The following is a 13,475-nucleotide window of genomic DNA, read 5'->3' as shown; positions in this document are numbered from 1 at the left end:
CTAGTCATGGACTCTTTTGTGCGAGGCACTGTATATTAATATTGAGCCTGCATATAGCCCACTGAAGTGAAGTGTGCCAAGTACGTCAGCATTGGTCAGGACTGAGCCCTTATAGAACAGCATCCTGTTATAAGTGAAGAATGTCTTTCTTTCTTTCTTGCACATAGAAATTGTTGTCCGGATCTTCAGAACAGTGCTTCTGGCAGTCAATATTCTTATTAGCAAATGACTGTCCTTTATTAGTACTAAATGAGGCTCTTAACCAGGCTGAAACGTGGGAATGTAACAGTTCATTTACAAAGTTATCCCAGGAGAACACAGACAGTCTACAAAAATACACTGTTTTTATTCAGTCCATTTAAATGAGTAAAATGACAGCCCTGACATTATGCACTGAATTTACATGTAGACTGGTCACACTTAAAAACCGGCCAAATTGCCTCAAATAACTAACATTACCTTACAATAGTGCAGATACTAGGTATGCTTTATGCTAAGTACAAGGAAGTATGAGGGAGGCAACCTAGTGACAGAGGATGTGGAAAAAGCTAATGTACACAATGCTTTTTTTGCCTCTGTCTTCACGAACAAGGTCAGCTCCCAGACTACTGCACTGGGCAGCACAGCATGGGGAGGAGGTGACCAGCCTTCTGTGGAGAAAGAAGTAGTTCGGGACTATTTAGAAAAGCTGGACGAGCACAAGTCCATGGGGACGGATGCGCTGCATCCGAGAGTGCTAAAGGAGTTGGCGGATGTGATTGCAGAGCCATTGGCCATTATCTTCGAAAACTCTTGGCGATTGGGGAGGTCCCAGACGACTGGAAAAAGGCTAATGTAGTCCCCATCTTTAATAAAGGGAAGAAGGAGGATTCGGGAAACTACAGGCCAGTCAGCCTCACCTCAGTCCCTGGAAAAATCATGGAGCAAGTCCTCAAGGAATCAATTCTGAAGCACTTAGAGGAGAGGAAAGTGATCAGGAACAGTCAGCATGGATTCACCAAGGGCAAGTCAGGCCTGACTAATCTAATTGCCTTCTATGACAAGATGACTGGCTCTGTGGATGAGGGGAAAGCAGTGGACGTGTTATTCCTTGATTTAGCAAAGCTTTTGACACGGTCTCCCACAGTATTCTTGCCAGCAAGTTAAAGAAGCATGGGCTGGATGAATGGACGATAAGGTGGATAGAAATCTGGCTAGATTGTCGGGCTCAACAGGTAGTGATCAATGGCTCCATGTCTAGTTGGCAGCTGGTGTCAAGTGGAGTGCCCCAAGGGTCGGTCCTTGGGCCGGTTTTGTTCAATATCTTCATAAATGATCTGGAGGATGGCGTGGATTGCACCCTCAGCAAGTTTGCAGATGACACTAAACTGGGAGGAGAGGTAGATACGATGGAGGGTAGGGATAGCATACAGAAGGACCTCGACAAATTAGAGGATTGGCCCAAAAGAAATCTGATGAGGTTCAACAAGGACAAGTGCAGAGTCCTGCACTTAGGACGGAAGAATCCCATGCACCGCTACAGACTAGGGACTGAATGGCTAAGCAGCAGTTCTGCAGAAAAGGACCTAGGGGTGACACTGGACGAGAAGCTGGATATGAGTCAACAGTGTGCCCTTTTTGCCAAGAAGGCTAATGGCATTTTGGCCTGTATAAGTAGGGGCACTGCCAGCAGATCGAGGGACGTGATCGTTCCCCTCTATTCGACGTTGGTGAGGCCTCATCTGGAGTACTGTGTCCAGTTTTGGGCCCCAAACTACAAGAAGAATGTGAAAAAATTGAAAAACGTCCAGCGGAGGGCAACAAAAATGATTAGGGGACAGGAACACATGACTTATGAGGAACTGGGATTGTTTAGTCTGCGGAAGAGAAGAATGAGAAGGGATTTGATAGCTGCTTTCAACTACCTGAAAGGGGGTTCCAAAGAGGATGGATCTAGACTGTTCTCAGAGGTTGCAGATGACAGATCGAGGAGTAATGGTCTCAAGTTGCAGTGGGGAAGATTTAGGTTGGATATTAGGAAAAACTTTTTCACTAAGAGGGTGGTGAAGCACAGGAATGCGTTACCTAGGGATGTGGTGGAATCTCCTCCTTAGAAGTTTTTAAGATCAGGCTTGACAAAGCCCTGGCTGGGATGATTTAGTTGGGGATTGGTCCTGCTTTGAGCAGGGGGTTGGACTAGATGACCTCCTGAGGTCCCTTCCAACCCTGATATTCTAACTAGGAGGAATACTGCAAATAGTGCGATAAGGTTATCTGTTTAAAGTGAAACTGGCATATTTTTAAGGGTGACCATTGTACAGGGCTTAGCACTTATGGGGGAGAAAAAACATGATCTTCATTTTAAAAAAATCAGTTAAAATTACTGGTTCTTGGCTTTCTACTGTTAATATTGCTATCCCTTTGCTTCCAGTCAGTCAACTACCATCAGACAGACTTTTTTTTCTCCAATTTTAGGACATTACAAGTCAATGGATCAAGTTCATCCCTGTTGTCTCTCTACTGATTTCAAAGGATTTACACTAGGGATGGACTTGGTTTGATATGTGAGGGGATCCAATTACACAATTGCTTGTACCTATCCAAAAAACCCTGTAAGATTAATGATTTTTCTAATCAAGCATATATGACTTAAAATAAACCAAAATTATAACTTCTTATGGCCAAAGTCTGCTCTTGTGTATGGCATACATGATTCACCTCTCACCCACCTCACCTTCTAATCTGGCACTGATGTGCAATGCAACATACAACCCATTTTAATATAAAATGCACAATGTGATATTATCAGTCTTGAGTAACCATGCAATTAGTCAGTGGCATCTAATCTGTACACATTTCTACTTGCAAAATAATAGATTAACAACATTCCTATACATAATTACTAAGAGAACCTTGCACCTTGTGTCATAGGCTTAAATGTCTGACATTTCTTTGTAGGAAAGGAGGGGTGTCAATGGATAAGAGTTAAAAATCAAAGGTTAACTCCTGAATAGTAATGTCAATGGAAGTTGCAGGTGCTAGGGATTGGTCCTGGGTCTTTGCACTGTTTACCTACATAAAAAGCCTGATTCTAATTTGTATCAGTCTGCACGAGTGTAACTCCACTGACTTTATTTGAATTACTGCAGATTTACAATGGTGTAAATGAAAACAGAATCAGGCCCTTCATGTAATAAAAAGACTCTTGTGTAAAACCAGAAAAAACAGTGAAGTGACAGAAGAAAATGTCAAAATCTACACCGTTTTTTAATACAAGTTATTAATAAAAGTCGAGTGATTAAAAGACTGCTCTAACTCGCAGGGAAAGATCACAGTTCTGTGTTACTTCAGCTAAGACATCTTTCTTCAGCTGTGCGTGGGAAAGCCAAGCAAATGAAAATGAAGATATTTATTTACAAAGCATCCCCAAGCGTTGACATGATTGACAACACTGTACATAAAGGTGCTAACTCACGAATCAATTTAACATTTCTTGACTGTAGTGCAATCCAAGGCAAGTCTGAATAGGAGTGGAGAGGAGGTGTGGGTTTTTGGGGCAACAGCTCCCCCTAATGATTTCTTGGGTTTAGTGTTTCAGAGTAGCAGCCGTGTTAGTCTGTATCCGCAAAAAGAAAAGGAGTACTTGTGGCACCTTAGAGACTAACAAATTTATTTGAGCATAAGCTTTCGTGAGCTACAGCTCACTTCATCAGATGCATTCAGGGGAAAATAAATTTGTTAGTCTCTAAGGTGTCACAAGTACTCCTTTTCTTTTTGAGTTTAGTGTGTTGGTTTTACTGACTTAAAATTGAATTTGAAAATTTAGGAGATGTGTCATTAAGATCCAAGTGAAGAAAGAGAGCCACTTACATTCCAACCTAGATCCAAGATGGAATTAGTGTTATTTATTATTAACTGGTCAACAACTGTTAACAATTAGTAATGTAGGCGTATTTTAATGTCATTATTTAAATAAAACTAGTTAGTAACTGTTTTTTTCATTGATACCTCATCCAGCTATCCAGGAGAAGACTAATCATGAATGGCTACCAGCACTGGTGAGCCTAGAAAGCATTTGGCCTTTGAAAGCAAACCACAGGAATTAGCTGTGGTTGCAGTATTTAGGCATATTAGCTTGAGGGTTAGGCAGTACTTACACTAGAGAGGGTAAGCAGCTGTTTCTAAGTAATCCAGGTCAAATTCTGCTTGGTTACCATTGTCTCCAGTGGCGTTTCCCTGATAATTGGAAATTTGGCCCTCCCCGCTGAACAGAAACACATTGTTTGTGTCACTGAAATGCTTTTCTCTCCTCTCATAATCTGCCAGCTCAATATAACACTTTCAGAGCCTGATCAGGCTCTATTGAAGTCAATGGGAATGTTGCCATTGAGTTCTAAGAGAGAGTACTGAGACTCAATTCTCCACAACTCAATTCTCCAGCAAGTTTCTTTAGTCACAAGTCCAAGAACTATAATCATAAAGATGAGTTAATAATTTGCTAGCAATATGTCAAATGTCATGTCTTGACTCCTGAGGGAAAATGCCCACATAAACCATGGCAAAAGAAACCAAGTCCATTGGTTTCTATTTCTTACTCTAGCAAAGGCTTGGGGAATTTCAGAAATCTCCTTTACTAGGAGACATTCTAGCTTTTACCCTCTCCTTCCCCTATGCTCCCAATAAAGCAGTGCTGGAAGAAGCTGTTTGTCTGGACTCTTGGATCCTACCTGGTGGCCGTCAGGTAGACATTTAGGGTCTGATTCTCTACTGCCTTGCAAATTGTGTAATCGCTTACACCAGTGCAGAGTGGATGTAAAACTCTAATACTGTGATCTGGTAGCACTTCACACTCAATTTGGACAGGCATTAATTAGTAACAAGAAGCAAAGTCCCTACTCCGCAGCAAAAAGGGATAGCTATGGGCAAATCTCTGCAACCTGTACATATATCAAGCAGCACTTACTCACATAAGTAATGCCATTTACCTGAGTAAGTACTGCTCCATTTTCACAAGAGTTGCAGAATCAGACTCTAATTAAGTAAAAAAGGAGGAAAAGTGCTACCTGAAATAGACTAGTGTAAGCTCCATGACCCTTACCTCTGGCCATATCTTCAAGTTAATAGGAATTTTGAGTACAGACAGCAGGACTGGGGATTTAATTAGTATTAGCAAGTTTCCTAGATAGCAGTTAACTAAAGAAAAGCTTGCATTTAATGTGTGTGTGTGTGTGTGTGTCAACTGAAGATTAAATGCTCTTTTTCAATTAATTTACACTGGCTGGAGGAATTTTCCTCCAAATATCCAAAACAATGCATTTTTGGGAAGAGACCACTCATGGAAAAATTAATCACAAAAGGATAATTTTTTCCAAATTTCATATGGGACTGAGATATGCAGATTAATAATAGAAAAAACATCCTTCTCTGCAGCATTTGGTCCCCGCCATCCAGCTTCTCAAATCAGTACTTACCATAGGCAACTAAATTCCCATTTGATGTAGCTAGATTCCATTTTGGGATTTGGCTGTCCTGTTAAGGTGCCAACCTCTGAAAACTGGGACTCTGGTATTATTAACCCGTATATACACTAATCCCAAATACTTCGCTCTATGCAGAAAGTTCTTTTTAACACCATGTGTGATAGATCTTTGAAAACTAGGTGGTCACACTAGATGATCATAATGGTCCCTTCTGGCTTTAAATCCATACAAACATGATCCCATCAATCACGTGCTAAAGCCCATTGATCTCATGTTTACCTTCTACACCATCTCAAGAAAATCCTAACCAGCTGCAGTGAGTGACACTAGACGGAAGACTCATGCAGAGAAGGCTGTAGTGTCCATGTCTTTTGGCTGTCCATAACAAATGGCATTGCCCTCAGCAGCAACTTGTACAGAGGCAGCAGAAAGAGAAGCTAAACAAAGGGTCAAAAATGTCAATAAAATGCTGCAAAAGAGCAGAACTGAGTTGGCTTCTACTGGAGAGTCACATACAATATTTTGACCGGCCTTCTGAGAGGGAAAGGCAGTAATGTATCATGGCATAATCTGTACTATGATGAAAAACAAAAAAATAAATGGACATAATTTGAAATCATAACATCCCAGATTCCGTTCTTATATTTATAAAAGTAAAAAGGATTACTTCACAGTGGACATTCAAAGAAGCTTGTCTTCTACCATTATCTGGTATCTGTGATATTCTCTGTACTTAGAACGGGGAATTTCTGCAAATATAATAAACTTTTACATGGCTGAATTGATAAATACAGCTTTTTAAGATTGCCCTTTGTACACAGCATATCTTATTATTCATTACTCACTGAGCACTGTCAACATGTTAGATGCTGTTCAGTGCAGACTAAACTCCATCCTTCACTCTGGATTGGATAGGCAACGCAATGCAGATGTGGAATACACCTGATGATCAGAGTCTAGTCTCAGAATGGTGCAAAATGTTATTTTTTGCTTTTCATTTCATAGATCGATTAGTGATGAAAGCTTCTTGGACCTATACATTTTGGAAGGAGTTATAATAAATACCTGAGCAACACAAAATCTATTAAAAAAAGAAAAGGAGTACTTGTGGCACCTTAGAGACTAACAAATTTATTTGAGCATAAGCTTTCGTGAGCTACAGCTCACTTCATCGGATGCATTCAGTGGAAAGCTTATGCTCAAATAAATTTGTTAGTCTCTAAGGTGCCACAAGTACTCCTTTTCTTTTTGCACATACAGACTAACACGGCTGCTACTCTGAAACAAAATCTATTGTTATTCTAGCTTCTGTTGAACAGTTGTTTGTGTTACATTCCCTTCTCAGAAGGACTTGTTTTTCTTAACTGCTTCCTTCAACCCCTAGGCACAGATTATGGGGAGTCACAAAGGACACAGTTGCAGCTCTCTGGGTCTGTGGTCAACACCCACCCCAGCCTACTTTAGAGCCACCTGCCTTCATTGGAGCTACAGCACTGTCCTACACCAGCTCCCAGAACCATAAAAATAGCTGTGGGATTGGAGAGGCTCCCCGTGTTTATTCTTTGAGTTGCACTCCCAAACCCACCTGAAAACCAGCACACTTGGCATTCAGAACCGGCCACTCCAAATCACTTGAACAGCTCTATTGCAGACAAAATAAATCACTCTAGCATGATACACATAACCTGGAATGTTGGGATTTTCCAACATGTAGGGCCAAGTGCTCTGCTGGTGGCAATTGGCATGCCTGAACTGAAGTCAATGGAGATGGGCCAATGGACAGTAGCAGAGAATCTGACCTTAGAATAGTGAAAACAATGTATGACTCTATGGAGTCGCACAGATGCCTTGCCTAAAGTATTTTTAGCCTCCTCTGCCCCTCCAAGTGTTCACACATATGAGAATGTGCTAATTGGCAGTATGGGTCCACATAATGACCATAAAAATAGTTCGTTAACCACCCTCGGTGTTGCTAAAATAGATCAGGTATCAGCAGCTGCACCAGCAGAGAGACAGTAAGTCCACATCTCTATCTAGGAGGGCCCCCATAGCTGTAGTGCCTGGTGTCTTTCCATTGAGGTTCATAGGCTTTGGATTGGGCCCTGTCTGAAGAAAAGCTGTGGTGATAATTACGACTACAGCTGAACACCATAAAACTACTAAAGACTTTTGTTCTTGCTGTTCTAGTAAATGGTGAGAACTCCCAAACAAACATTCCCTTCTTCCCATTTGGGAAGTAAACACGATCAGAAGGGCAATAATCACAACAGTTCCCCCTTAACATGTCTCCAATTTGGATGTGCATGTCATTTAAAATTTCCCATTCAAAAGTCTACACTTCCTCTAAAAGTCTGTTTGCTCATTACATTAAAGCCAAAGATGCAACATTCAGCTCTGGATCTGAGTTTTCAGTACCCTCAAGTGCCAGGGGTGTTTAGTTAGACCCCTTGATTTAGTTCATCATAAGGGTAAAAGCAATTTTCAAAATTCAGATCCATATTTGAATTCTGAACTTGGACCCCCCACAAAGGTTGGTTTAAGTAATAACAAGTTACATTCCTCTGACAAATCTGAGGGCAGAAAACAGGCATGTCACTGACTGAAGATTTCACAAGTTCACCCACTTCTGCGAAATCCAAGAACAAAGCACAAATTCACCACACTTCAGGACATGAAAACAGTACAGGACACAGCGTGCCTGCAAGGCAGTGACTCACACTGGTGACAGAGCACAGTTGCATCACCCCACTGGGAGCTGTGTGAGGCATGGTACCTCAGAAAGTCACAGACCACCCTGGCATGCACGTGCCTGCTGCTTCACCCCACTTAATGGAGCTCAATGTACACTCCTCTTCATGGCTGACATCCTCAGCTGGCCAGTACAGAGGGGGGAAAACCTATGGCTTTGTCTCCCCCATGCCTGTTGTAGTAGCTAATGATAGAAGTAGTCCTTGTGCTTAGTAGACTGAGGGTACGTCTACACAGCAATTAAACACCCATGGCTGGCCCAGGTCTTCTGACTCAGGCTTCTGGGACTCGGGCTGCAGGACTGTAAAATTGCTAAGGAGACATTTGGGCTCGGGCTGGCGCCCATGCTCTGGGACCCTGTGAAGGGAGAGGGCTCCAGTCCAAGCCCAAATGTCTGTACAGCAATTTTTAGCCCCGAAGTCCAAGTCCCACAAGACCGAGTCAGCTGACCTGGGCCAGCTGTGGCTGTACTGTGGGTCTTTTAGTCTAATATGGACATACCCTGTAAGAACTCAACTCTTCCACCCACTCATGGGAGAGTGCATGTATCCTGAGCATCACTGGGCAGAAAAGGGACAGGTTTTTAAAGGCATTTAGTTTGCCTAGGGATATGAATAGTGCACCCCAGGGACTTTTCATTCTGTATCTTTAGACACCTAAATGCCTTTAAAAATCTGGCCCAAAGAAACACAGGAAGCTGTACCTTCAGGTAATACCCCCTCACACATACACATGATTTTTTATTATATTTTATTTAATCAATCCCTTCCCAAAAGCAAAATCCTTGCCTGTCCCTGGAACTGGATCATTATCTGGAAACCCAGACGTCACAGAAATGAGCAACATGGCATTTGTAATGAGAACAAGACAAACAAAAACCAACTGTGAACACCTTATTGCAATTGGAGCCATTAACCTGCGTGGCGCGTAAAAGGAACTGGCAGCTATGCCTCTCCTCATCTGGGAAACAAAGCGAACGAAGCTCCGTATCAAGCCGCTCGCCTGACCATTACATCAACTTCAAGTTTCTTTCTCACTCTTGCCCTGAAACTCATTATATTATGTAATTCATTAAGTAGGAGACAACTGTGGTTATTTCTTTGATGGAACTGTGCAGCGTAACTGTAGAGTAACAAAGAAGAGCTAGGGAAAAATATTAATTAAAGGATGGTGTAATCCCTCAGGATGACACACCACAGAGCAGCTAAGTCAGTAGTCATTGAGGTCCATGGCAAAACTCAGTGGGGCCAGGAGTTCACCTACTATTTGTGACCTGTATTGTGATAACAACAAGAGGGCCCAGCCAAAAGCAGTGTGCCATGGTGCTGGGCACTGTAAAAAAACACAGAAAGACCCAATCCATGCCCTAATAAGCTTACAGCACAAATGAATGAGCTATGAAGGGTAGGGAGAGAGGGCTTGAATCACATATACACAATTTTATAACCATATATGCATTTACTATTGTAAGTGTAGCTGGCAGTACTGCCTTCTATTAAGTTTATAAATAGATAAAGTGTTAACTAGCCTCATGTGCCTGTCAACCTAGCAGCCACTAATTGGCTTATTTCTTCTAGTCATCGCAGCAGAGGGGGGTGTTGAGGAGGGATTTAAACAGCAGAGGCTAGTGGCCTTATGGATGAGCTGAAGGTGTAACATGGAAGAAGGCAAGGAGACCTTTTGTCAAAAGCATTCGAACAACAAACTGTCTCACAAGTTGATGAAGACCAAAAAAATCTGTAGCGAAACTTTGTTTCATTCCCACAGAGCGGCTGTGATTTAGCTCAGGTAGCTTTCATAACATAACGGTTTTCTTTGTGGAAATATTTGAGCAATTTCCCGCAAACTCGACCCACCATGCCAGCCTTACAGCATCCACTCTGTTGTCTAGATGCTTAATTCACAATACTGCTGTGTGCAAGCGGTCTGGTTTCTGACTGTCTTGGATAAGAGTAGTCGTGTAATTCCCACAAACCACAAGTGACAAGGTGCAGTGGGAGATTGGAGGGAACTTGTTTCTTCTGTTAGTAACCACAGGAGTTTCTCTAAGTCTCTTGTGGTTAATTCCTAGAACAGGAAGTTGGAGAAACTTTAGGTACAGGGGACTCTGGTTCCCAGTTTGCTGTGCCCACCCATCCAGAGGTCAACTGATTAGGAGAGCTCTCAGAGTTACATAATGACATTTCAGGATTGGTTCATTGTGAAGGAGTGGGGCCCCTTTAGAGCAAATTTCTTTTGTAAATAGAAAAACCATAAGAAATATAATTTTCTCTTTGTTCTCTTAATCTTATATTTATTCATTTTGATTTAAAATAATGTTAAAAACACCTTTCAAAGGGTCTGGACATGCTAAGGCTAACACATCATTAAGAATACAATAAAACACCTTGTGCATTAATCATTTCAACAGGAACTCAGCTAGCCAGCCACTTACAGAGACTCCTTTCCATCTCTTCATTGTGGGAAGCATACCTTCAGTCCTTTCCAAAACCTCTCTCAAACCAATGTCTTGCAACATGACTCAAATTGGTGGTAGGGCCTGTGAAGGGGAATACCCTCACTCTAGTAGAGAGGAGGCTAACGTGATCTTCTGGGCTCAGCCAGCAGGAATCAGGTGCACCTGTAATGCTTGCTCATCCTGAAGGGAGGAAGCTTAAAGAAGGAAAGGCTGCCACAGAAAGGGGTGGTGAACAGGAAGAAGACTGCTGTACCTCACAGACTGCGGACCACAGAGACAGATCAGCCAAGAGGGAGACAGTTGCAGATCTCGCCACTCCTGAGGCTGCACAGACCAGATATAAAAGTGAAGTGCCCAAGACAGGTCAGACCCTAATCCTGATTAAAGACACTATACCATCTGATAAGCCAAGCCCCAAAGAGGTGACCCAAAAGACTGCCTAAGAGACAGACCACCTTTGCCTTTCACTCTCATTCCCCTCTCTCTCAAGGGAAAGAGAGAAAAGGACTATTTTTTGCTGGGGGGGGGGTTGTTTATTTGTTTTTTGAGAACCCCTTGTGTTACAAAAGCGGGAAGGATGTTGTAAACAATTCAAATCATGGTTTGGTGGGGACTCAGGGGAGCCCCCAATCCCCCCACAAGTGGTAGAGAATGTGGGCATAACTATGCTTGATACAAGGGGTTAAAAAGAATACCACAGAGAGGATAGAATTCAGCATCTCTGTGCAAGACAAAAACAGAGCAGTGGTATAAGTGGCTAGCAGAGATGCAGCAACAGCAAGCTACCCAGAAACAGCAGCAATTGCTGCAGCAGTGGGCAACCCAATAGCAAGGTCAGACCATGTAATATCACAGCTGCTGAAGCAACTGATGGTCCAGGAGCAGGAGTTTCAAAACGAAATGATACAACAGATAGTACCAGCCCTACATCCCCAGGTAGTTCCAGCAGGTCATGCTTCTGCAGCGGGGATTCCCCCACCAGTGCCAGTGAAGCTAACCAAGATGGGGCCAGATGATGATCCTTAGGCCTTTTAAATTACATTTGAGAGGGTGGTAGTAGCATTCCAGTGGCCCCTAGAACAGTGGGCTTTGATTTTGGCCCCAGACTTGATGGGTCTGGTCCTGGCAACCTATCGTAATCTGGACTTGGAACAAGCAAAGAACTATAAACAAGTACAATCCACCATTTTGGACTGTTTGGACATTTCCAAAGAAACCCACTGCTAACTCTTTCGGCCAGACCCCGAATTGTAGTGCAGCAGTTGAGGGAACGCTGCCAGAAGTGGATCCACCCAAAAAACTATCTGGGTGCCAAGTGGCCAAGGCCATTGTGAATGAACAATTTATAATGATATTACCCATGAAAGGCAGGGAGTGGGTATTACAGCACCACCCTGCAACATTATCAGATGCTGTGTGGCTAATGGAGGACTTTGTAGAAGCCAAAGGATCACTAGTGGCAGAATCCCCCAAGACTTTGGTGGCACAGGGGACAGACCAGAGAGAGATCCGGGAGGGCGAACCCAAACCAGTAACAACCCCTCTGAAAGGTCTGACCCCCAAGGAAGTCCTCCCAGATGGTCAGACCATACCTTAGACCAGGGGTAGTCCAAGGGGGTCAGGCACAGACATAACTCTGCCAGTGGGACAGCCAGGCACCTCAAACAACTGGTGTAGGACTCACAGACCCGGGGTCCAGCCACTGCTCCACAACCAAGTTCACCCCCACCTAGAAAAGACACCAGCCCAATGACTTGCTAATCCTGTGGGCAGCCAGGACCCATGAAGAGGGAGTGCCCTCCTATGGACTGTGAATATGCCCAGGGCTGGATGGCAGAATCCCACCCCCAGAAAAAGACTCCCCCTAAATTGAAGGTATCAGTGGTGGTCCAAGGAAAGAGGGTTCAAAGACTCTTGGACTCTGGCTGCAGCCCGATGATGGTTCAATTCTCCACAGTAGGAGACAACACCCCTAAAAATACAATCCACCTGCAATGTATACATGGCAATGTCAAAATGTGCCCCAGCCAACTTTTACAACTGACAGTGGGGACACATCCCAAAGTGATAATAGTAGCTTTTGCCAAAAAAGTTGGTCTACCCCATAACCATAGGCCGAAGGATGTGAAGAATCTGATAGGATGGGAAATGTGAGGAAGTTTTTAGTGAACTGAAAGGGTGACTATGCTGGGCACCTGAGCTCTTCAGCCCCGATTTTTTTCCTGTCAGTTTGTACTGCACACAAGAGTCCACTCAGACATTGGACTCGGGGCTATGGTCTCACAAGACTTCAGAAGAGAAGAACATCCAATGCTATACCTGAATAGGAAGCTATTCCCTAGAGAAAAGGCCTACTCAATTATTGACAAAGGAGGCACTAGCGATCAAATGGACCATGGCTTCCTTTGGGTAATACCTGTTGGGTAACCTTTTATCCTTGATCATGCTCCCCACACATGAAAGACATGAACCTGCATATAATTCGATGGTGCCTTGAGCCACAGCCCTATAGGTTGAGTGCAACACCTGGCTGGAAAGAACCACACTAGCGTCTATTTCTTTTCACAGGAAATAAGCGATGGAGACAACCCAGCACTATCAGGTGCAGCAGTAAGGATTATGTTGTGTGGAGTGGGGAAGCTTAAAAATGGAAAGCCTGCTACAGGAAAGGGGTGGGGGTGAACAAGAAGACGACGGCTGCACCTCAGAGGCTGCTGACCACAGAGCCAGGTCAGCCAAGAGGGAGACAGTCACAGGCCCCACTGCCCCTTAGACTTCATGGACCAGGTATAAAGTGGGATGACCCAAGA

This window comes from Caretta caretta, chromosome 2, assembly GCF_965140235.1.
Source record: "Caretta caretta isolate rCarCar2 chromosome 2, rCarCar1.hap1, whole genome shotgun sequence".
Lineage (NCBI taxonomy): Eukaryota > Metazoa > Chordata > Testudines > Cheloniidae > Caretta > Caretta caretta.
Note: the sequence above shows the minus strand (reverse complement) of the source record.